Source organism: Manacus vitellinus, unplaced genomic scaffold (genome assembly GCF_001715985.3).
Source record: "Manacus vitellinus isolate BGI_N305 unplaced genomic scaffold, ASM171598v3 scaffold_13_pilon, whole genome shotgun sequence".
NCBI classification, from domain to species: domain Eukaryota; kingdom Metazoa; phylum Chordata; class Aves; order Passeriformes; family Pipridae; genus Manacus; species Manacus vitellinus.
The window spans coordinates 19,410,963-19,437,161 of record NW_021938999.1 but is presented as its reverse complement, the minus strand read 5'-3'; positions in this window follow the sequence as shown (position 1 = coordinate 19,437,161).

Here is a 26,199-nt window from a genome sequence, read left to right as displayed (position 1 = left end):
TCTTCATGCATTTTTTGAAACATGTCAGATTCAGGGCTCATGGATAGCTGTTGAAATCAATGGAAGACATCCTGCTGATTCCAATGAGTTTTTCAACACACTTTGACTTCAGATCTTGGTCCAGATAAAGACTTCAAAATCTGCTTAACATGTAAGCACTTCTACTGCAGTGTAAAGGGGCTTTACCATGTAATATCCATCTTCCTGCCCATTATTTTTCTCCTTTTATCTTCTCGTGGAATCATAGAATAATTTGGGTTGGAAGGAACTTTAAATACTATTTAGTTCCATCTCCCCTGTCTTGGGCAGGGACACCTTCCACTCTAGACCAGATTGCTCAAAGTCCCATCCAACCTGGCCTTGAACACTTCCAGGGATGAGGCATCCACAACTTTTATTTTTTTCTTTCCTCTGACTTTTCTCTACTTCTCTACTGTCTTCTGACATTAAGAGAGAGAAAAAAGTGCATTATTTAAATTGTAAAATACAACCAGCAATGAAGACTAGATTTAAAGGGGTTGCCATTTGCCCAATCTTAATCCTGTGCTGATATCCTCTGCTTGTGATTCTAATTTCTCAGGATCAGTGTTATCAATGTTTCTAACCCTGTTCAGCTTCAGCCTCATTAACTTTTCCACAGATGGGCAAAGGGAAGTAATATGACCACTACATGCAAATAAAACAAGAAAAAAGTGATGAACCACAGAGTTCAGATCCTTTTCAGGCACTAAAATAATTCTCTAATGTATTACATATTTGCATAAATTTGTTATGATTCATTTATATATGTGGATATGTGAAAAATACACAGCTGTAGTTTGCAACCACAGAGGTTTTGTATTTCAGGATTAGCTTATATTTTGAGATTATAGTGGTCCAAAGTGGATGAAAACAATAAGGAAGATTATTTTGTTTCCTGTAGGACTATGTCAGTTTGGGTCCAAATTTTGGTGAAAAATTTTGATGTCTTTCTCCACACCTTCAGTTCCCACTTGCAGTTTTATCACAAAGACAAAGCCCTTTATGTCTCTAAGGGATGGTAAAAGAATAAAGTTCTGTGTGTGCTTCAATCTGGAGGCAGGGAAGCCATATCTCAGATTCCATATAGCTGGAGCACTTGAAAGTCTGTCCATGAGTGCACTTGGGGCAATGCTGACCTTTTTTGGGGAATATTTGGAACAGCATTAGAATAGAAGAGTACACTGCTGTCTGGAGCAAGTCCTAAGGATTGACCTCCTCCAGCTACTGTTACCTTATCTTCTATGTATTGGCAGCAATAAAAACTTACTCTCTTGACAGGATTTTTGAGAATTTTTTTATTATTATTATTATTTTTAGAGTATTTTTCTTCAAAAGTACACTGTCTCTGTTGAGCAAAAGGTGCTCCATGTGCTTCAGTGTTGGTTCACCAGCTAAAACTTGGCTTCCTTATAGCAAGATATTGCAATTCAAAGGCAGTCTATGGGAGAACCAGAGCTGGCTGTATCTATTAACAGATGCATTTTGTGTGCTTTTTGGCTACAGGAAATACCTGTTTGTCTGATCCTTACTCACTTTACCCAGATATACATGTTGGCACTGTCACCAGAGTGAACTGAGGAGGCTTTGGACACCTATCCTGCTGTGTAAAGTTATCATTTCCTTGCCTTAGTCTCATCTGCAAGAGCCACTGCTCTGCTGTTCTCTGCTGCTGAAATTTGATTAGTTTCTCTCTTGGTCTTTTGATTCATTTTACCTCACATTTTCTGACCTTTGAGATGGTAAATTGCATCTCATGACATAACCCAAAAAGATTTAACTGGATGCCTTTCTGTGCCCTAAACCAGTAGTTTACTGTGTGTTCTCTTTGTAGTTTCAGAGGAAGGAGGAAGAAAGGGAGTGGAAAAGGGGTTGGGAGCTTTTATAATTATAAGAGCTTTTGGTAAGGCTTTAGCTAACTATTAAGTAAATATGTTTCTTATTTTAACCTCTGGAGTGCCCCAGGCCTCAGGGATATTTCACATACATGGATTTTTGCAGTAGGATGTAGGTCATGCTGTTGCACTGATTAGCATGGACTCTGCCTTTCAAGATATGCCTCTGGGTGGGATGTTCTTCCAAGGAGTAACTGGATTAGTCACTAGGTCAAAGACTAAGTGCTCAGTCTTTGTGGCCTAGAAATTCAATACCTTGTCCCAGGCTGGAGCCACTGAGCCTAACAAATGAACTCTTTCTGAGACCTTGCCCAGCATCTACCTGTTCTGTGTTTAAGCAAGAGGCAAATTACTCTTAGCATATGTCTGTGGGAAGAGCTCTTGGACGAGGTTGTCACAAGGCAAAATGGTCAAGCCTAAGTTTTGTCTTAGTGTTCATTACATTTTCTGAGATACTTTATAAGCTAAGAAATCTCAAATCCATTAAGAACTGTGAGACAGATAAAAAAAAATGAATTTCAGTTCCAGACAGATATCCTAATCCAGTTCTGACTATAAGTTTTACACTGCGTTTAGTGTTAGGGACATCTGCAAATGAGCACACACATGCACACATTGCACTAAGCTTCTTTTTTTCTTTTCCTACTTTCACAGTTAAGGGTTTTCTTCTCACTCCCCTCACCCTTTTTAAATGTCTTTTAAGAGAAAGATGCAGTCAGCAAAAACCAGCATTCTGTGGCTAATGTGAATCAAGAAGGATGTGTCATGTATAATGAGACATGAATAGCTAAGGAGATTGCACAGGCTGTATCACAGGCACATGGAATTGGATGGTGAATCCTGCTTTATATAGGTCAGCCACTTGCTAAAACATATGATCATATCCCTATTTCCAGGCTAAATGTACTAATGGACAATTTATATCATCCTTTTTCATGATAACATTGTGTTTTAGATTGTCTCTCTTTTGCATTCACCTACCAAATGTATTTGTAGACCACTGCATTTATTCCCAGACTTATGCCCCCTTCCAGCTTTTCTCTCCTATTTTAAAATAATTTTCTTGTAGATGCATAATCCGCCTTGTGCCTAATATTCCAGACAAAGACTGAGGTGTGCTTGTGAATGGCACTGTCTTCCTTGTTTCTGATGTGACACCTGAATTTTATTTTTTTTTTCTGCATGGCCAAATCGCTTTATTGGCTTATTTTTATTCTAGTGGAGGAGATTTAATTTTAATTTGACATCCAAAAATCTACCACCTAATGTAAGTAAGTGAATTGTAGGTGGCTCTCTATCAGTCTAAAGGTCAGCAATAGGGTCCTCAAGAACATGTTTAATTTTACCATTTTCAGATGGGATTACGTGTCTCTCAGGCTCTCTCACTTAACCTCAACACCAAATATAACCTGAGTTAGAATGAAAGAATTCGACTCTCCTTGGTCAGTTTGATCACCCACATCTCTGTCAATACCATTTCATAGGAAAAAATTGTTCATGTGTCCTCACACATGAAAGAGAAACACTGCAGTGTTGTGGTAACAACTCAGGGAGGTGAGAGTAACCCTGTCATCGAATTCATACTGATATTACCTGTGGCCCAAGGATCCATAATCAAAGACTTTTACTTTCCTGGGTTGTGCAGTGCACTGGGTGCCTCCATCTCAGAGACTGGCCAATGAAACCTGGGTCCTATAATTAGTTCTACAGTCTGTGCAATATTTTTTGCAAAATCAGGGGTCAACAAAAAATAGCCAGCTGGGCATATCTTAGCGATGAAAAAGCAAACCCCTGCTTGTCACTGGGGAAATGATTACGGGCATCTTTACAGCAGAGATATTTTTTAAATGGGATTATTAGCCCAAACTCTATCTGTTTGTGGGGATGTTTTTGGAACAATTTTTTTCCCAGTCCTGAAGGTCCTTAATTCCCTTATATCTTATGAGGAGCAGCCTGAGAGAGAGCAGTTGTTTAGTCTGGAGAAAAGGCGGCGAGGGGGAGACCTTATCACTCTCTACAACTACCTGAAAAAGGTTGTAGAGAGGTGGGGATCAGCCTCTTCTCCCAGGTAACAAGTGACAGGATGAGAGGAAATATCCTCAAGTTGTGTCTCGAGTGAAGTTCAGACTGGATATTAGGAAAAATTTCTTTGCAGAAAGCGTTCTAAAGCACTGGAACAGGCTGCCCAAGTACTTACCTAGGCAGAGTTGGTAGAGTTACCACCCTCTGGAAGTGTTCAAAAAACTTGTGGGTATGGCTCTTGAGGACATGGTTTAGTGGTAAATGTGGTGCTGGGTTGACAGTGGACTTGATGATCTTGGAAGTATTTCCCAATCTTAAGGATCCTACGATTCTGTCTGCCCAGAGTGGTTATCACATTTTGTCCATCTAAATGTAAATATGGTATAGTGACTGTCCCTCATTTTGTTTAGGCAGTACTCGGTGGTTAAACTGAACCAACAACTGTCCCTCTGCCACAGATGCACTTTGGGAAACCAGTCATCTGTCCTGAAAGAGGAGAGAGCTTAGAACTGGGGCCTACTGAGAGATTTCTTCTTCTTCTCCCCCCTCCACTTCCCCACACCCCTCTAATGGTTGGCACAGTGCAGTCTGAAAACAGGAGAACAGGAGTAGATTATGTGGAAGGATAAATCAATTTTAGGGACACCTATCAAGAATGGCCAGTGGAGAATAGGTTTCTTGTCCTATCTGCTGTTTATGTATCACACACCTTATTGCAATGCTTTGCGTTGCTATGAAATTATTGGAGTTACAACAATAAATAAAATCCAATTTAATCCTACATAAAAAAATTAAATTATTGCACCTGAATTAATATTGTCTTTCTTATATTATTACAACTTTTTATGTACATAAGAAGTCAGTCTGAAAAATGGGATTTGAGAACTTGACCTTTTGCAGCAAGGCAACGTTCAAGGCTTAAACATTCATATTAGCACAGCATGTTCCTTATGTCTAAAAATAACCTTTTTTCCATATAGCTACTAACCCCCTCTTATTTCTTAGAATTTAATTTTTCCCTCTACTGTTACCGCAAAGCCGCCCACCTTTTTCTAACTGTGCTCCTGTCTACAAGTGCTGATGCCAAACACAATTGATTTTCTCACTCCTTTATGTAAGAACACGCATTTCATTCCCACATAATGTGAATTTGCTATGTATACACATTATTATGAATCATCTATGCAGAAATAAAGACAGGCAAATATTGTCACCTTAACCTTTCTTTAAACAAAAATGAGGAGGAGGGTATCTGTGTGTGACAAATTTGAATTTTCCCAAAGGGTGAAGAAACTCTCAAAAATACTAAATTAAATTTCCTTTGCTCTTCAGGTTTTCATTATTTCTGCTCAAAACCGAAGTTAGTTGTGATTGTTATCAACTGTTCAGCATGGAAAAGAGAAGGCTTTGGGGACACATTATTGTGACCTCTAAATCTCTAAAAGGGTCTTATGAGAGAGACAGACTTTTACCAATGCCTGTAGTGACAGGAGAAGGGCGACAGTTTTAAACTGAGAGAGGGTAGATTTAAATCAGACCAAAGGAAGCAACAATGAGGATTGGGAGGCACAGGAACAGGTAGCCCAGAGAAACTGTGGATACCCCATCCCTGGAAGTACTCAAGGCCAGGTTGGATGGGGCTTGAAGCAAACTGGGATAGTGAAAGGTGTCCCTGCCCATGGCAGGGAGGTGGAATGAAATGATCTTTAAGATCCGTTCCAACCCAGACCATTCTATGATTCTGTCATTTGATATTTCTCTGGTTCGTTTTTTATAACTCTAGCTCTTTCAAAAAAAAAAAAAAAGATAATTGAAGAATGACTTTTGGTGTGAGGTTGTTTTTGTCTGTTTGTTAGTTTATTTGTTTTAAATGAAATAACACTGTGTTTCTTTTTTCCTTGTTCTTTCTCTCTCTATTTCTCTACTTCTCTCATATGAAGTCCACTTTTCCCCTCTAGTTCTTTATAAGATGAGCTTTATACATTCCTTGTACTTTGCTACTGACACTGGATGCAGTTTTCCTTAAAACACCTGATTTCATTACAACTGCTTAAAGAGTAACTATTTCTCCAAGAATTTTTTTTCTGTGACATAATTCTGAATTGGAGCTAAAAACAATTTAGTTGAAAAGGGGAAGCAATTCTATGGACAAACAAGTTGACTTCTCAAGAAGAAAGAGTTGTCTTACAGTGTAAAGTCCAAGATCATAAATCCATTTTTGATAAAGAAGTAAGTTTCAATTTTATTCTTGAATTGCAAGCTGATACAAATGGTCCTTGAAGCTATCTCATACAAGTTCACTCCTAAAATGGTACATTATTTTCAGGTAGAAATATTTGCAATTTTACCCAGAAGGGAAGAAATATTTACCCATCTAAGGGTGGATATTTTCACTTGATATTTACAGCCTAACAAACACATTGCATTTTTTGCTTATGTCTTTATTTTATATTTAACACTTCAACCAAAGCTGGTATCCATTGTCATTAGAGGGAGGCCACAATTACACATTCTGAGTCATAACAACACTTTCCACCTTCAAAGCAGTTTGTGAACAATCTGAGTGACAGTCTTGTGAAGCAAAGCAGCATAATAATTCCAGAGTTAAAATGGCTTAACTGAGGAAAAGAGATTTGAATGTTGTCGCGCAAGCACAGGCATTTCCAAAGACATGTCAACTGATCTATTTTGGACAATTTTTCTCAAACTGGGAGGAATCATACTCTGGAGTTGCCTGTCTTGTGACCCCAGTGACTCATTAACAGAGCTGGGATTATTTTGTCATTAATAAGATCTGTGTTAGATGCCAAAAGTTGCTTTAAATAAGAATAAGTAAAGTTAAAACACGGTAAGCATACTGCATGTTTTGGAGAAAAAAGGACTCAAGAGAAAGGGAGAATGTCCAAAGAGGGAGTTTATTTTAACACAAACACGCACAGAGAATTAGTTTACTCTTTTAGTGAATTTAGTCTGTTAGTCTCAGGTGGGCTGGAGAGATTAAAGCTTCATCTTTTCCTTGGAACAATGATAAATGCTGAATTGTCCTGAAACTATCCCTTTCACAAGTGTGCTTGAATGAGTTTAACTTTCATTCACTGTTCAGCTTTGAAGGTTTGAGATCATGAATAATTTTGAAACTCTCTGGGACAGATTCAGTGGTGCTAATCTGAAGCAAGCAATACATGCTAAGTGGTGGCCCGTGAGCCACCCCCAGACATTACACAGCATGAAAGTGACTCAGACCTTCAGAAATGGCCTCATTCACCAAAGCTGTGGGTATGCAGAGCTCTGTTGGTTATGTAGTTTAAGTCTGTGTGGAATGTGAAAAATTCTAGTAACTCTGTTTTTAACTGAAATACTTATTTTCTTATCTTATCCTGCAATCACATCCTACTCTAATATTCCTGTGAGTCTAAAACCCGCTATGGAGTAATCTAAAAATGTAAGTTCTTTATCACACTCCAATTCATAATCACTGGAATAACCTAGTTGGATAGTTCATGGAATCATAGAATCACAGAATCAGCTGTGTTGAAAGGGACCTCTGAGATCATCAAGTCCAACCCTTGATCCACTACCACCATGATTATTAGACTATGGCACTAAGTGCCACATCCAGTCTCATCTTAAAAACCTCCAGGGACAGAGAATCCACCACTTCCTTGGGTAGTCCATTCCAATACCTGAATACCTGTAAAGAATTTCTTCCTAATATCCAACCTAAACCTCCCCTGGCACAGCTAAAGACTATGTCCTCTTGTCTTGCTGATAGTTGCCTGGGAGAAGAGACTAATCCCCACCTGGGTCCCCCCTCCTGTCAGGGAGTTGTAGAGAGTGAGGAGGTCTACCCTGAGCCTCCTCTTCTCCAGGCTGAATAACCCCAGCTCCCTCAGCCTCTCCTCATAAGACTTGTGCTTCAGAACCTTCACCAGCCTTGTTGCCCTTCTCTGGACCTGCTCCAGCACCTCGATATCCTTCCTGAACTGAGGGCCCAGAGCTGGACACAGCACTCGAGGTGTGGCCTCACCAGCACTGAGTACAGGTTCTCTGGAAATGTTCAGTCCAGATTCTTATCCTGAATCAAGGATAAAAATCTGAATTCATACCCTTCACACTGCAAATCAGTGAGGTGCAGGTGGCTGGAGAGCAAAGCCCTTGTTGAGGTCCTATATAAAACTCTTTCTTACAGCCATTACTCTGTTAAAAATATATTATGTACACCTAGGCACAGAAGGTTTCATCACTGTGGGGGAATGCAAAACTATCTAGAATATAATAAAATATTTTACTAGTTTGTTCATAGTTTACCTGGACATCAATGGCCGCAGTGAAGTTCTCATGTGATTTAACAAAGAGCCTGGAGCTGGGCAGCAGGGGGAAAAGGGTTTGGCATGCAAGGACATGGTAAGAAGGGGGAAAGGGTTTGTTCTTGAGCTGTTTTATTATATCTTTGTTGCCCAGCAGAGGTGGATTTTCTTACTTGGTTTTAGTTTGTGGTTGAAAGTTTAGAAGTTGAATGTTTCATAGGAATATTCATTAAAGGAGATGTGGGAGCAAATCCACCTCTGATTAGATTGGGGTTTTCTCACGGAATTGGTTTCTGCCTATGAGGAGAGAGAAGTAACATGACAGTATCTCACTGAGGAAGAGACACAACTCAGCCTGGTATTTAAATCTAATCCAAAATATTTTACCTCAAAGGCATATTTCTATGTTTTTTCTTGATCTTTTCACTCATCCTAAGCCTTCAGACTCTAGTGTGAGTTTTATGACACTTCAGTTTTCCAGGAGTAACTGAATTTCATATATAACCTAGGATGAATTCTTTGGAGCTTTATCTCTTTGATGAATCTTAACTGTAGCTAAACTTTTGGGGAAAAAACTTTAAAAAAAAGAAAATAGATACCTTAGGATCAAGGGCATGTGACTGTGAACACCCACTAGGGCTCTAAGAAAAGTTTTGGTGATGTTGTTTTATAAGGAAAGCTGCAGCCCTTAGTCTAAACTAGATCCACGTCCTTGCAGAGCTGCAAGCTGGGCATCTGAAACTTGTTAACAACAGCTGTTGCTGGATTGGTGTTTTCCTTTTTATTTTTATAAGAAGTGGAATCTTTAGGTCATAACCTGTGGTTTTTAGCAGTCATTTCAAAGTTTTATATTTGAGTGTATAGGTAGGTCAGGACTGGAGCTGAAATTTGGAAGGGAAGCCATTTCTGCTGATGTTCTATGTAGCTCATAGGGAGGGATGCCTGACCCAACAGCATTATAAGGACTGATGTTTTTGCAAAGAACTGCAGACACCCACCTCCAATGCCAGCTGTACTCATCTCCAAAAGCTAAACTCAAATGACTCATCAGACATACTAGATAAAATAGAGAATTTTTTGAATATGTATTGCACTTTCAGAAATTATTATTAAAAATATATCCTGAATTAAAATCTTAGTTTGTGTGTACACACATGTTTTTGTATTAGGGCATTCTACTATGAGAATTCAGGAGTAATCATAGAATCGTAGAATGTTAAGGGGTTGGAATGGACCTTAGAGATCATATAGTCCCACTCCCCCCTGCCATTGTCAGGGACATCTCCCACTCAAAAAGGTTGCTCAAAGTCTTACCTAACCTGGCTTTGAGCACCACCAGGTTTGTGGTATCCACAACCTCCTTGGTCGAACTGTTCAAATGCCTTGCCAGCCTCACAGTAAAAAATTTCTTCCTAATATCTAACCTAATTTTCCTCTCTTTCAGTTTGTACTCATTGTTCCTTGTCCTGTCACTACAGTTCCTGATGAAGAGTCCCTCTCTGGCTTCCCTGTAGCCTCTTCAGATACTGGAAGGTTGCTGAGAAGTCTCCACAAAACCTTCTCCAGGCTGAACAGCCCCAACTTTCTCAGCCTCATAAAGGAGGTGCTCCAGGCCCCTTATCAACTTTGTGGCCTTTTCTGGACTTGCTCCACATGTCCTTCTTATATTGGGGACACCAGAACTGTACACAGTACTCCGGGTGGAGTCTCACAAGACCAGAGGGGTAGAATCACCTCCTTTGACTTGCTGCTCACACCCCTCTTGATGCAGCCTGGGGTTTGTTCACCTTTCTGGCCTGTGAGCACACACGGCTGGCTCATGTTGAGTTTTTCTGTCGTGAGGAGCTGAAGCTTTACTCAGTTTTGATGTGGGAATTAATTAGCACCAAGAGAAGGGGCCTTGTTTCTCTTTCTGACATAATGGATCTATCTCCTGTTAGGATTAGGAAAATGAATAGAGATGACACTCACACCTGAGCCAATCCTGCAAAATTATATTGTTCTTGAGATCATGTTTCAATCCTCTCTGGGACATTAGGAAAAGGCTCCCCAGGGAAGTGGTCACAGCACCAAGACCGACAGAGTTCAAGAAGCATTTGGACAACACATGGTGTGATTCTTGGGGCTGTCCTGTGCAGGGCCAGGAGTTGGACTTTGATGATCCTTGTGGATCCCTTTCAGCTCAGGATGTTCTGTGCTTATATGATTACATGATTCTATGATATTGTGAGTTCTGCATTTCAATATATTTCAGTGATCACCTACAATCCAATATGGGGGCTTTGGAGTCCAGAATTAGTATATTAGGCTAATAAGATGGATTGTAAAAAAAATAAGCTTTACCTCCCTATGAGACCTTCTGTCTCAGGTACAGGAGCAGATACGTCAGAACTGTGCAAGACCTGTCCCATCTTGGTATTGCTTTCCCCACTCCAGTCTTGAGACAAGCTCAGGAACAAAAACTAGGCATCTTTGCAACATGCTGTCTGTTGAGCAGAGGCTGATTTTATAGAGCCAAAGATGTGTTCGACTTCTGTCCCTGATTTAAGAAGAACAAACCAAACTCTTTAATTCAATACCAGCTCCATGATATCCTGCTGTGCTTTCTGGCCATGAAGAATCAGAGTTTTCCACCTTAAGTCGTAATTCAAAGCATCCCAGTAATTTCCTTCTAATTCTCTAGAGGAGCTCACTAAGGCAGAGTGGCTACAAAAACCATTCCAGTCACCATTCAGATTAAACCAATTTTCAAATCAGAAGCCAGAAGCTGATGAAAGGTCTATTTCTTGCTCATTGACATTTTCATAGAAATATGCTCTTCACTGAATTTTACTTGCTCTGTATTTTCTCTTTATTTCCTTCAATAGATTTCAGAGGTCTCGTGCAAGATAAGAGTCACTTCTTCCCAAGGTGTTTTGCAGGAGACACTAATCCCATGGGACAGTCTTAAAAACAGTTTATGTTTGAAAATCTGCCTTAGTCAGTTATCACCCCAGTGGTTGATGATGGCAGAAGGAAAAAAAAAGCACAAAACTGTGTGAGTAGGGGACCAATATTTGGCAGCACAGAGGAAGAGAATCATTGAATCATTCAGGTTAGAAAATATTATTAACATCGTCAAGTCCAATCATAAACCCAGCACCGCCAAGTTTACCACTAAACCATGTCCCCAAGTGCAAAGTCTACACATCTTTTAAATGCCCCCAGGGATGGTGATACCATCACTTCCCTGGACAGCCTGTTCAAGTGCTTGATGACTGTTTCAGTGAAGAATTTCCTAATATTCAGTCCAAACCTCCACTGGTGCAACTTGAGGTTGCTTCCTTTTATCTTATTGCTGTTTCATGGGAAAAGAGACTGACCCCTACCTGGCTACAGCCTCTGTCAGGGAGTTGTAGAGATTCCCCCTTGAGCCTCCTTTTCTCCAGGCTGAACACTTCCAGCTCCTTCAGCTGCTCTGCATCAGACTTGTGCTCCAGATCCTTCCCCAGCTCCACTGCCCTTCTCCAGACTTGCTCCAGCACCTCAATGTTTTTGTTGGAGTGAGAGGCTTAAAACTAAACACAGGATTCAGAGTTGAGTGCCATCAGAATGGGTGGAACCTTAGGCTTCTATTCCTTCTGGAGAAAAACAAGGTGAAAAAAATTATTTGTTTACAGACCTGTCTTCAAAGGTTCCTGCACATCACTCAGATACAGCAGAGATTTGCAATCTCATGGTGGTGTAAGACCCCCCTCACCTCTGCAACGGCCCCCAGTGCAAGAGCAGATAAATCACAGGGGTTTTTCTTTATGTATCCACATTGGCAGTTCCTTCTTATTTAACTTTCTGACAAATTTTAGGTCTTATCTTAGAATATTTTGCTTACTTATTTTTAAATTGCAATTCAACTTTTCAAGTTGTGTTAAACATAAAATATGTTCTAGTAATAAGGAAGGCATTCAAAGAGGTTTGGCTGAAGATTTTCATTAAATAATCTGGAATGTTGAAAAAAGATGGAAAATATCACTGGTTGTAAAAACCAAGCAGAAAGTGGAAAAAATATAATCTTTCCAAAATTTTGTATATTAGAAAGATATAACCATGGAATATATCTCAAAGCCATCCTTTATTTTCCAATAATTTTCTATAAAATGATATTAGATCATGGAAATAGCTACAACAGAATACTATGCCTTTGTCTCATTGAGACCTTGGAAGGACCTGAAGTTTGCAGATGTAACAGTTGGAGGAAGGAGATTTTACTGTTATATAAACACTTCTGCTGTTTCTTAAAAATCCTAAAGTAAAATAGTCCCTCTACTGTTGTTTCCACCTTCTTATCAAGTCATTCCTTCAGGACTTTCTGCATGAATCTAGTACCCTCACAAAACTTTTTCTATCAACAACCCTCCAGACTGTTTAAATACAGATTCTTTCCTTTTCATTTTTTGTTTGTTTGTTTGTTTGTTTGAGTTTGGTTTATTTTTTGTTTTCTTTTTGTTTGTTTGTTCGTGTTTTTGTTGTTGGTTTTTTTTGGTTTTTTTTTAAATTGTTTGGGAAAGATCAAGTTAAAATCTATACAGATATACTTCCAATTTGAAACTAATGTATATTACACAGCTCTGTCTCTGGGTGATTTCTGTTTAGCTTTTTCTCTGCATTTGATGCTCAGACAGTGATGTTTAGAAGGAAGTGAATAATACATATTGACAAAGTGAATTTTATATTTTTCTTTTAAGCAGCAGCAAAATTCATGCAGCACTTGATGCAAAATAAATCACCATCATCAATGTTTGTTTAGATTGAGGATTTCAGATTTGAGTTCAAAGCAACCCTTCTAGCCATTATCATTTTAAGAGCTGAAAACTCCTTACATGGCATATCTATCCCTTCAGAGGTACATTCAGTTATTATTTATTTATTTATGACACTGAAACAGTACCAACAATGCCATGTAATGGAAAAGGGTTTTATTGAGTCAGGAAAAAAGCAAAGGATTTTTTTTTCCTGTATGATTTGAAACCCTAAATCTCTAAACCAGAGGTTCATTATCAAGTTAGACAGTAATGACTGTGTTATTTATTAAAAAATCGTAGTAACAGAATTTCAGAAATATTCAGATTCCATATTATACTCATAGATTATTAGTCTTATAATCACATGAAATTGGTAACGATGAATGTTTGCATCTTCACAACACCATGATGATATACCATGTTTTTGTCACATAGGAGACTGTCATAAAGAGATTTAGAAAGAACTAAAGCATGTCTGATGCATTCAAAATTGAAAGAAAAACCCCAAACCAACCAAACCGAACCAAACCAACCAAACAAACAACTAAAACCCCCACAAAACCCTGAAAGTTTATCTGTGCATTTAATAAGTTAAAAGAAAACAGTGATAGAAAATGACATGTTTGTCAAGTATGTATATTAGAGTATAGTACCCAAAGGTAAAATATTTACAACTTCACCATGAGATTTTCATGTATTTTTCCAGTGTCCCTTCCCTTGTATTACTCAGTGGAACCAGGCTGAAGGGAATTCATAGTTAGAATTCATAGTCTGAGAGGGTTAATTCATCTGGGGTTTCTCTCATAGGGAGGAACAAACCCAGTTGCCCAGTACAATGGCTTTGGCACTTGAATCTCTACAGATGTTTGTGGCTGCACAAGAAGGTAGAGTTTAAGAAGCCTAAATTTTCATCACACAAATAAATGCAATTCACCAGAGGAAAGGCGGGGAAATTGAGCTGATGTAATGAACTCCTTGTGTGTTAGCAGTTGGGTTTGGAGCCTGAGATATGCAAGAGCAGAAGAGCAAAGTTTTACCTCTTCTTCACATAACACTGAAGGTTTGGTCCTGGAAGGCACTTACAAGCGTTCTTAAGTCAATATAGGATCAGAACTAGTCTGCTCAACATCTTGTGGGTTCAAACGATAAATCCTGAACCTAAAAGCTATAAAGCACTTAGGTTGCCCATTCATTAGAGGAAATCAAACAACACACCCTCCAGGGAATTATTTCACTCTCCAGTTAACAGGAATGACAGAAGGACTTTTTATCCCCACAGTGGATTATATATATGACATAGTTAATTACATATATTATATAGTTCTGTGATTTCTACAGTCATGTTAATACATTTCAGGTACCCTGGACTGAGGTAGTCCCTGGACTGAGGCATTTTCATCTTATGGAACACAGAAGAGTTGATCTCCTCCTTTGCAAGGAACTTCAGAAAGAGCACTGAAGATGTGTCATTACTCATATGACAGCATACCTCTTGTCTACACAGAGACCAAGAACATGACACCAACAGCTCCAAATGTGTATTAACTTTGGTTGGGCTTTATTTGTTTGCTTTATTCTTTGTTTCGATGGAGTTTCTGTAACAGGCCAAGCCATCTGCAGTGAAAATGGTGGACATGGACATTTCAGTGAAGTTCTTTGACCTGAGGTTGCCCATGTCTCAGGTCTAAACTCTGGTAGCTTCTTTACAGAAGGAAGACATGAAACTCAGGTATGTTCCCTCGAGTAAGACCATCATTTCAGAGGTCTTTGCATGGCATCTAAATAAATTGCGTATGCGGTTGTATAAACATTTTACACTATTGTGAGTCAAATCACTTTAATGTAAGATTAGCTCCTGATTCTTAGTATACTAAACCTTTAATAGACTTACAATTCTGAAATTGAAAAGATCAAAGCAATCATAAGCAGTGTGTATAATACGTAGTTTGGAAAGACTGGAATCTTTCTAGTATATATTTTTCTTTATTTGTTAATCTGTAGGGAAGGAGTAACATTCTGTAATAACAGAGGCAAACAGGATTTAGCTACACAATATGGCATTCATAAGTCAGTTCCAGCCTATTCCCTCCCCTTTCTTTTCAGATACTCATAACTTTCTCAAAATAAATTTGAGGGGCTGGAACTATCCATGCTTGGATTCAACTGAAAGGTAACTGTTTGGGGCTTTATATAATTTTTTTTTTTTTATGTTAAGATGATTGAGTGTGAATTAGTCAAGAGTGAACCTAACATATTTTTTCTTGTATGTTTCAATTAAAAATGTAATTAGGACAACTAAAAAATGATTAACACTCAATCCTTGAAACACAGACCTGTGAACATACCTATGTGCATTTATATTAGGGAGCAGTCTTATTTGTTTTGAAGGCTTCCTGTGGCTGCAGCTGTACACAGAAAGTTGAGGCTGTGTTCAGCTGTTTTAAAATTGAGGATAATTTTTTCTTTTCATGTAGTAACCTAATTATTAAGCAAAATGTGTAGGAAAATGCTGAACAAATATGAAAAGCATAGGCATCTTCCTTAGACACTTTTATTAAACTATATGCAAAAGAATTTTTATTTCTTTTTTTTTCCCCATAGTGGTTCTTTTAATAACCTAATCTCAGTTCAATCTATGTCTTGCCAAATTTAAGGAGCTGGAAGACTGGAACCACTGAAACAATTTTCCTCAAGTCTCAATGAGATCTACAGAAGAAATCAAGTTTGAAGGAAACCAGACAGCTTAGTAAAAAGTCATATATGCCTGAACTCAGCATTTACATCCAATTTAGGAGAAACATAACAACTGCATCCTAAACATTTCAGTATTTCCCTTAGTCCGAGATAGTTTTAAAATGACAGCAGTTTGAATAGGAAGCATGACAGGAATTTGTAAAAGGTGTTACTGCTCGTATTGTTTTTTGTTGTATTAACTCACTAAATGAGTGGTAAAAGGGAAATTGAATTTTGAGATGGAGTTATTCTGAAAATCTGGCCTAAAGTGCTAGAATTTCTATCTCCTCAGTGCTAGATATTTCAACTTTTTTTTCCTTTTTTTTTTCCCCAGGTTACAGAATTAGAAAAGGTACAGAATTACAAAGATGCCTTTTGTTTACATCCAGTAAAGCCATGTGAAACTACTGCTTTCTGTGATTTTGTGCAAAAGCAGAAGCAGAGGAATACGTCTATTCTACTCTGGATGCAGGTACGTTGATCAAAATTCTTATCATCAGTAACTTTCCAAAGCCATGGGTCTGATAACAGCAGCTCATTACAATGCATTCTTTTGGTGTTTGATAAATATGAAAGAAATCCTTGTGTCTACCTTAAAGTACGTCCATGTTTACGATTTACCGAGCATCAGATTTCACTCTTAATTCCCATATTTGAACACCACAACTAATATTAATTTTGCTTTAGCCATTTTTATCTGTTTTGACCAGTGAATTTGCATACTGGAAGAGTCCAAAGTTTTATCCTGGTTTTTTTTTTTAACATATAACCAAGTGACTTTCAGGATCCAGTCTACAAATTCTGATTGATTTGGCACAATGACATATTCTGATTATTTTTTTTCCCCCTCCATGTCATAGAATCTGTCTTTCATGACTTGTCAAGCGGTCTGTGATTAATTTGGCCTGGTGGTTCATGGGGCAGAATCCAGCCTTTTTCTTTTACGTTTCCCAGGATGTGTTTGACAATTCACTGTGCACACTCCAGTACCCTGGCACTGCTCACTGGCAGAGCCCACTGTGTTGCTCCTCAGCCATGGCTTGAGACTTATTCTGCTGTCAACATTTCTAACCAATATGTAACCACCTCTGCCTGTTAAGATCACTGCAAAATAATCTCCTATTAACCATTTTGATGTTGCTTTGTTTGCCTAACAGAAGACACACCCTGGAAATAAAAAGGCAACCCAGTAGATTGTCAGTATTTAACACAAAGCAACCCCATGCTGCTGCTCTTGTAGTCAATAGTGACAAAGGTAGTGATTTCAATAGGAAAGCAAACATTGAAATGACATGGACATGTGGCTATATGCATGACTTCAAAGAACAAAGGATTTAGAGAAATGAAAAAGACCTATTTTATCTGTTTATCTAAGTTTTTCTTTTCCCCGAATGCATTACAGTCATTAGACAGGAAAAGTAAACTTGATTGTACCCAAGATTTCAGTGAACCATGTACAGTGGGAGTTTACCAAGTCTTCTCTATTCATCAGCATCTGTACATGCAATCAAAACAGAACTGTCCTTCTTTTTTCCCTTACCTGACTCTTTGGGTCCCTTTCTGGATCTTTAAATTAGCCAGCGGAGTTGACTTGTCTGGTAAGGGTCAGAAGAATCTACCAGATTCTTTAGTTGCTCATCTAAAAAACAAAGGAAAAGCATTTTAGATCCTTTTAAAATGAAAGAAAATGGGTTTTTTTTATATATGCCATTAAGGCAGCATGGGTGAACGTCCCAACCCTGGCAGAATCCAGAAAATCTCTCCCTGAAGAATCCACAGTCTGTTAGTTATGTATTATATTCTGCATAAGTTCTTAGGATTTTCATCTCATGTCAGTTTTGCTAAAATAACCCAAAGGAGTATGGGAGTACCCTAATCCTGAGGTGACAGAATTCCAGAGGTTTAAAGTGATATCTGCACCCAAAATGTTGGTTTTCATGAGCCTGTGCTGTACTAAACTGTAACCTTCTGTAGTCATTCAGGATAGATCCATTTCCCAGATGGTTGTGTGTTCATTGGAGGATGTGAACAGCTGATGAACCACTGCTGGGATCACACACTCTTGTGTAGCATTTATTATTTCACCTCTGACTTCTGAGCTGTGCTTCACCAAGACAGAATAAACAGTAGTAACACTTGCTAAATTTCTCATTTTTCCAGGTGGATTTCAGCTATGATTGAAAAATTCTGGCATTTTTAAGGGATATGAAGAGAAATCTTCAGGGGTTTAGTTAACCTCAATAGCATGATACCACTTCTTCATACTTCTTTTCTGATATTTTGTCTTCAAGACTGAAAACAGTCCAGAAATTAGTAATCTCAGACTCCACACATTAATGAACCCAATCTTAATTTACACCATAATGTAGAAATTCAAATCAATTTTTGAGTCAGTGTACATAAAAAAAAGACTAGAAAATTGTCCCCTAGAAAAAACTGTCCCCCTAGAAGAAAATAGTTTGCTATCATAGAATAATAGAGTGGTTTGGATTGAAAGTGACTTTAAAGATCATCTAGTTCCCTCCCCCTGCCGTGACCAGAGACACCTTCTCCTAGCCCAGGTTGCTCAAAGCCCCAATCCACCTCTGGGAAATCTTCCTTATGTTTAATATAAACCTACCTGATTTCAGTTTAAAGCCATTCCCCCTTATCTTATGACTACATATCCTTGTAAAAAATCCCTCTCAAGATCTCTTGGAGATCCCTTTAGGTGCTGGAAGGGCTCTGAGGTCTCACCAGAGCCTTCTCTTCTCCAAGCTCAACAACCCCAACTATTTCATCCTATCTCCAGAGCAGAGGTGCTGCAGCCCTCTGACCACCTCTGTGGCCTCCTCTGGACCTGTTGTAACAGCTCCACATCCTTCTTGTGCTGGGGACCCCAGAGCTGGCTGCAGTACTCCAGGTAGGGTCTCACAAGAGCAGAGTAGAGGGGGAGAAACACCTCACTCTACCTACTGGTCACGTTTCTTCTGATGCAGCCCAGGTCACGATCAGCTTTCTGGGCCGCAGGGGCCTGTTGATGAGTCATGCTGAGCTTCTCCTTAACCAACACGTCCTTCTCCCCAGGGCTGCTCTCAATCCATTGTCTGCCCAACCTGTATTTGTGCTTTGGATTACCCTGACCCAGGTGCAGGACCTTGCACTTGGCCCTGTTGAAGTTCATGAGGTTTGCATGGTCCTGCCTCTCAAGCCCATCCAGGTCTCTCTGGATGACATCCTATCCCTTCAGTGTATCGACAGCACCACTTGGCTTTGGTGTTGTCAGCAAACTTGCTGAGGGTGAACTCAACCCCACTGTCCATGTCACCAACAAAGATGTTAAACAGCACCCGTCCCAACACTGACCCCCGAGGAACACCACTGAGGACCACCAAACACTCAGGGAATCTCTGCTATTAATAGAGGTGGTATTTGAAAGCCATATCCAAATCTTCATTGACCCAGGTCACTCCTGCCATGGCATTTTCCTGTGAAAGCAAAAGAATCAATGTTAATGTACTTATTTTCTTTATTATCTTTCTGTAGCTCAGGCTATTTTAGAAGTTTCCTGTACTTTGAACCGTGGGTTATATTAGTGCCATCTTGAGAAAACTCAGCTAAGAGTACAACAGAAAGTGGATTGCAGACTATGGCTGGTATTAGCCAGCATAGTCTGGGCTAAAAAAGGCTATTTTAACTGTAGCCAAGCAAATAGTATAGCCCATAAATCCATCCAAGTGCCCAAAATGGAACAAAAGATGAGTGAATCTTTGAAGCGAAAGGTGAGCAAACCTACTGTACTGCTGTATGATCTTAAACCCATTTCCCTTTCCTGCCATGAAAGAGCTCTCTGAAGTGCATCCGCTTCGTCTCCCCAGTCTTTGCTCAGCATACAACAACTGTGTCTCTGTTTTACCCTTCCAAAACAAACATATTTTCTCAGTAAAAAAGGGAAGGAGTAGTAAAATTAATTTCCCTCCCTGAATTTTATGTCCAAGGGGTGTTTTTTAACAGCATGCCCCTTGGGCATGGGTTCTTCCATAGGACTGATGTCACTCCCAGGGCAGTTTGGGCTTCCAACCATGAATGTCCCCATTGACTGCAGAAGGAACCACCAGTAATCAGGATCGTGATCAAGGTGACTCAGTGACTGTGGAAACCCCAGGGAGCAGAACTGCAACCTGAGGGTTATTAAGTAGGTTATGAACACAGTGATGCTTTTTAGGATTCAGCTTTGTATTTTCTCTCAACCAAGCTGAACCAGGGCTGAATGCAGTGTTCATTTTTCTGATATCCAGGGACATTACTCATGTCCCTAGACATGAAATATGAAAAGTAAAAAAGAAGGAAAAGGCTTCAAACTCCCCACTTCCCAAACAAACTAAGGCCTCAATCCTGTGCTGTGCATGATCTCTTTTGAAATGTAATTTGCCAAATGAGATTTTGATAAATGATGATTCTACCATGCAAGGAAATAATAATCCACATCATTGTTTTAACATTCTTTAACTATGCCCTTGCTCTGGTTCTGCAGTACAAAGAGTGTCAGGGCAATACACTGTGTCTTCCTTAAAGCAGGTGGGCTTGACAGTTATTTTGAGAATGGATATCACAGTATGAATTGTATAAGCATGTACAGAAGCATTTAAAACTAGCAGCATCTGAGTATAACTTTGCAAAGTTAAATTACTGTAATGTCAGGAGGATAAGAAATGTGTTCAGTGTTATGAAAAGAAGAGATATCCTTGTGCCGTATTCAGTCCTTATCATTTAATGGCATATAACAATGTTTTGCTGTTAGACAAGCAATCAATTTTTTTTCTTTAATGTAAATAACCTTGTCTTAAATCTATTCCACTCTGATCACTGTGTGACTGTAAAAAAAACCACAGTGCAACATAATTTTCAAATGGTTTTCAGTCTAGTGGAATAGGTGTCAGTTGTGGGTGTCTTTCAGAAGCTGGAGGTTTCAACCTGAGCAAAGGAGATCAATGCACAGAACAGGAAGGAAAAGACATTGCAAGAGTCTTTGAGAAGTTTTAGACTTCTCTTCCCCTCCCAGCCCTTTCATTCGTCTGTGATATTTAACACAAATTTTGTTGCCCTTGGCAGCGCTATTTGTATGTTACAGAGGATTTCTCCACATTGAGACAAGAATTAAAGCAGAGTTAAGTAGCAGAGTTGTTTGAGGTCTTCCTCCAGAGCTCTCTAAGGAGCTATAAAGGCTTCTGGTTTTTGTTTGGTTTTATTTTTTTTCAGCAAGCCGTCGATGTGTCCTCAACACCCTCACTGGGCAGTCTTCCGATTCCTCCTGCTCTCTGTTTTAAGGTTTTGCTCATTTTTCTTCATTTCTGTGGTCAAGTCAGTTGGGCTGAAGAGCTGTAGAAATCGCTTCTCCTGAGACTATGCCTGTACCACAGAAACTGGAGGTTTTGCCCTATCCAAAACCAGAACAGTTCTGTGACAGAAGAAAGTATCACCCTACTACAGTGCTTAGTAAGAGAAGCTCAAGTCTAATTTGATACGCCATTTGATACAGACCTCGGTATTTATCAGTGCATGTGAGATCAGATTTCAACCCTTAGTCTCTCCTGGACATAGTGATTTGGTAATACTGAGAAGCTTTCTAGAAATCAGCACCTCAAACTGAAAAAACCAGAGAGGCTCAGAGAGATTGCAGTCTAAACTGACAAAGTAGATGGGGAAGGGGAGGGAAAATAGAGGAAAAAGAGGTAAAATGACAACCCCGGAAAAAGAATAGAACAAGAGGGAACAGTCTCAAATTGCAGTAGGGCTTTAGATTAGATATTAGGAAAAATTTCTTCACCACAAGGATTGTCAAGCACTGGAACAGGCTACCCAGGGAAGTGGTAGTGTCACCATCAATAAGGAATTCAAAAAGAGCATAAATGTGGCCCTTGGGAACACAATGTACTTGGAAGTGTTAGGTTAATGGTTTCACTCTTAGAGGCATTTTCCAACCTAAACAATTACATGATTCTACAGTTCTAAGATGTAGAACTAATATTCAGATCTCTCAGCTGCCACCAAGTTCATGCAACAGTCCCCAGCTGCAGGCTAAGGTTCACTGCCAAATGCAAGGCTGGGACAGGAAGCACAAAATAATAAATGATATGTGTGTTGCTTGGACTGTAAGGCTGTCCATGGATCATGGTAACCAAGGCTGGGCTGCTGATCCTGATCTCATTGCTCTGCATGAATATAATCAAATCTGTTGCTGGAGCTTAGTATCAACCTTCGTGTCAGCTTTGTATTAGCAACTATATTCCCCAAAACCAACAAGACTTTCAGACAAGCTCACAAAATAAAGCATCATCTTCAGTTTCCTTAGAAGAAACTGTTGGAGATAAGTCCTGGAAGGTTTTTATGACTCCCAAAGGAGATTGACCAAATGGATCAATTTTTTTTAAAATGAAATCAACCCTCCTCCAAATGTCAGTACACATTTTCTGTTCCCTAATTATAATTTTACAGTTTCATATCCTTTGAAGCTCCATTTTTTTTCCCTTTTTAGTACTAAAGAGGGAAATATTTTTATGGACTGTTAGTTTTCTAAGAAAAAAATGTCCTTTCTGTTTTTTTTTAATTTGTTTTGTTTCGAGTTTGGTTATAAAATGATTCATAACTATACCAACACCTACAGACAGTCACTCTAAAAATGATTTAAACAAAATGTATTGCATTTTTCACCTTTTTTCCATTTTTCTCAGGAACTGCATTTGTTCTCATTAAACCTTAACAAAGATCAGATTGAGCTGGAACTTGGGTAAGAGAGGTGATAAGTTTGCAGATAATAATGCATCTCATCAGTCATGAATTGCACAAATTAATCTTCAGATAGGGGCATGTCATACAAGAATTTACATGCTAGCACTTTAATTGTCAGAAGCTAGTTACTAGTGGGCAGATGGACTGAGAATGAGTAACAGCATTTCCCATTAGTGAAGAGAAAAAGAAAAATTAAGGTAAGTTCAAAAACATTAAAAAAATGCTTTAATAATATTGTTTAACTTAGCCTGTAATGAGGAGAAAGAACAAGACCTTAAGTGAATTAAGTCTGCTTTGTTTAATAAATGCTTTCTCTCTGCTTAGAACAAAAGATGTGTGTGGAAAAAGGTAGTGAATGAAAGACATACTATACAGGAAAAAGTGTGCAGAAAAGGAAAGATCTATTTAAATGAATACTCTGAAAAGGGCAAAAGAAATTCTGTGAAAAACAATGCCAAGTTTGTGTTTTTTTTGGATGAACTTTCAATATTTCACTTTTTTACGACCAGTGCCGGTAAAAAGTGGGGTTTTCCTTCCTGTAATAAAGTGGACCAGGAGGGCCTTTTCTCTGTGCGTGGTTTGATTTGCATAGGGAAAGAACGGGGCTGTCAGATGCAGGCCACGAATTGGTCACTAGTTTTGTGCTGTACTTGGATATTTTAGCTTTTCAGAGCAAGAATTGATCAGTGTGTGGGTGCAGAAAATTCCATGTCCTCTCCATGGTGTCTCCCGGCAAAATGCAACCTGACCTTCCTGGGGTACTGACCCTTTGGGCTGTGCTGAGGCGATGCTGAGCTCCACACTCTACCCTGTGCAGCTGCTAAATAAACATCAAGATATTAAAGATTCACCACAGGCTCAAATTTCTGAGAAAAATAAGGATTTGGGCCACGTCCTCACTTGGGATAAACTGGTTTCTAAGCGTAGATATGGGTGAAAAGCCATTTGATGTGAAAGCTTTACACGAGCCTTCTTTGTCATTAGGGGCTTGTTCAGTTGCCAGACAAAGCTCTGCAGGTCATAATGGTGACAGTGCTTTGTACTATTGTTCTTTTCAATTATCATCTGAAAACGTTTTTAATGTATTTATTACACTTAAAAAATATAAATCATGATGCAGCGACCCGGAGGCAGCACAAAATTATTACAACCTGTTGTTTTGCAGGTGAATAAAGGAGAAAGAATCCATTTTGCCCAAGGTTGCTGTGAATCAGAAAAAAAAAACAAAAACAAGGAGGATTAAACTCAAGGTGATATGACTACTAATCTTTGGCTGTAATAACTGAACTGCAGCAGGTCCCACCTGGGCTCAGGGTTCTTGGTTGTCATTTAGACAAGTAATTGAATAAAAGCGAAAGCAAAGAATCAATCCTCATTCTTGTTACATTTACGGGGATTTCTTATCACGGATCTAAATGTGACATAAAACCCTAATGAATCTTGTCAGCACTAGGGTATGTTCTAGATGCTGTTTCATCACCAGGACTGAAAACTCTGGCCTTGATCTGTCAAAATAACAGAATAAATATGTAAACATGCAAATCTTGTTATTTAAAGTGACGATTTGTTTATACACATTTACTGTTGTATATACTTGTGTTTGCAGCAACAGAGCTTCAGGAAATAATTTGTCCTTCTCCTGCAATACTGTCCAGACACTCAGGGGTAGGATAGTTCTGTTGTCATGCTGATTTAAAAATCATTTACATACTTACAGAGAGTGTTGCAGCATTTTATCTTAGCACATGAAAACACTGGTTTTTGGGATGCTATCCCAGGTTTTTATGTATGATTTCTCTGACCAGGTGGCTTTCCTTACTGTCTGTGGAAATATATGATATACTCTCCATTTTTGCTATTATTTCCTCTAAAAAATATCCCCATGGCTGATCTGTAATTTGTCTGCTTGTTTTTAATATATTTTCTACAGCTCTTTTAACTACAGTTGGTTGGGGGGTTTTTGGCTTATTTTGTTTTTTTGTTTTTTTATTTATTTTTGGTGTTGTGTCATGTTTGGGGTTTTTTTTTGAGAAACACAGTGATAACATTCCCTTTCTTAATGCCTAATAACAATTAATGTTCCAATTACAAATGGTCCCATACATCTTGAACTGATGAGATATTTTGCCTCAGAAATATTTTCATTATCCCATAAAATATATGTTTATACAAAATATACTAGATAATAATTAATTTATAGTAAATAATAACTCATTAATCAAAGTTTTCACGGGTGATAAGTCACCAGAAATAACCAACTGCTTTTACTTGAATTCCATGAAACTGAAATTTTTGTATGTTTTTCTCTTCCCATTCGAAATTTTAAGTTTGAATGATTTTTGAACAATATTTGGGCTTGTTTTGAGAAAGAACAAAATTAAAAAATTGATTAATCCTATATGTAAGGATTCAATTACATTTTCCTTCATTACTTTAAAGTATATAATTTTAATAGGGGCTCTAACAAGAGATATATACATGAATTGTTACTTTCTCTTTTGGTTCCTCTGTTTGTTATCTCATAAAACTTCACAGACTTTAGGAACTGCAGATATGTGCATGAAGAAAGGAAGATAAAGTTTTAATCTTCCTGATTTGTCACCAGCTCTAAAGTATCACTCTTGAAAAAAATAAATTAAAAAAAAAGTGCATAATACTCTTTCTTTCTCTTATTTCTGTTTCTCCCTATTTCTCTGCATTTTTCCAGGCCCCTGCTATGTAATTCTATTTTGTTTTAGGGAATATTTGAGTGCTTATGGGAATATCTTCTGGCCATCCCCTCTATTGATACCTACTTCCAAATTATTCTTCTAATATGGACTATGAAGATAAATGAGCTCTTCTACTGCTTAACCAATCTTGTATTTTAAAGCTGAACTTCTAAATGAACTTAGATGAACCAAGTCCTAAACCCCCCCATTTTTCTTTGTTGGTGGTAAAGGACATCCAGGGGGACAAACACAGCGTTTATGTACACACAGAGTCATATTTCCCCCACAATTGCTTCTTCCTGTCTTGGGCAGAGATAAAGCTTATCAAACAGAAAGCCACTTCCATGCACCACCACACTTCGTGCCAATGGGAGTTTCTCATGTGTCATAAGTTGTGGCAAGAGCCTTTTTTTTTTATGTCATGACAGCTCATTAGGCTGATGGCTGATTTCAAACCTGATTTCAAACCTGTTTTTTCCCGTGGCTTCAGCGAGGTTTAGATCAAATGCCAAACTCCCTGTGGTCCGAGATCTTTTGCTGAACACAGAAGATCATTCCCTTTAACACCAAAAATTTCTGATTGGAAGTATACTCATGGCCAGGCTGGAAGGGGGTCTGAGCAACCTGGTATAATGGAAGGTGTCCCTGCCCATTGCAGGGGGTGGAACTGGATGATCTCTAAGGTCTCTTCCAATCCAAACCATTCTATGATTCTTTGAGTCTTTGATTCTGTGGCCGAGGAAATACTGTCTGCAATTTGACTCACAAAATGACATTATGAACCTGTCAGTCAACAGACATCATAGGATGGAGAGTTAAATGGAATTTCCTAAGGTACATGTTTGAGATGATGATGTTTTAGGCCTTGCTTCGCGTTTTTAGGGAAAGGCACAGCAGAAACTTGCATTGCTGGGCAGCAGAGATCACAGCCCTCATTCACTGCTAAATAAGACACAGTTTGGGTGCT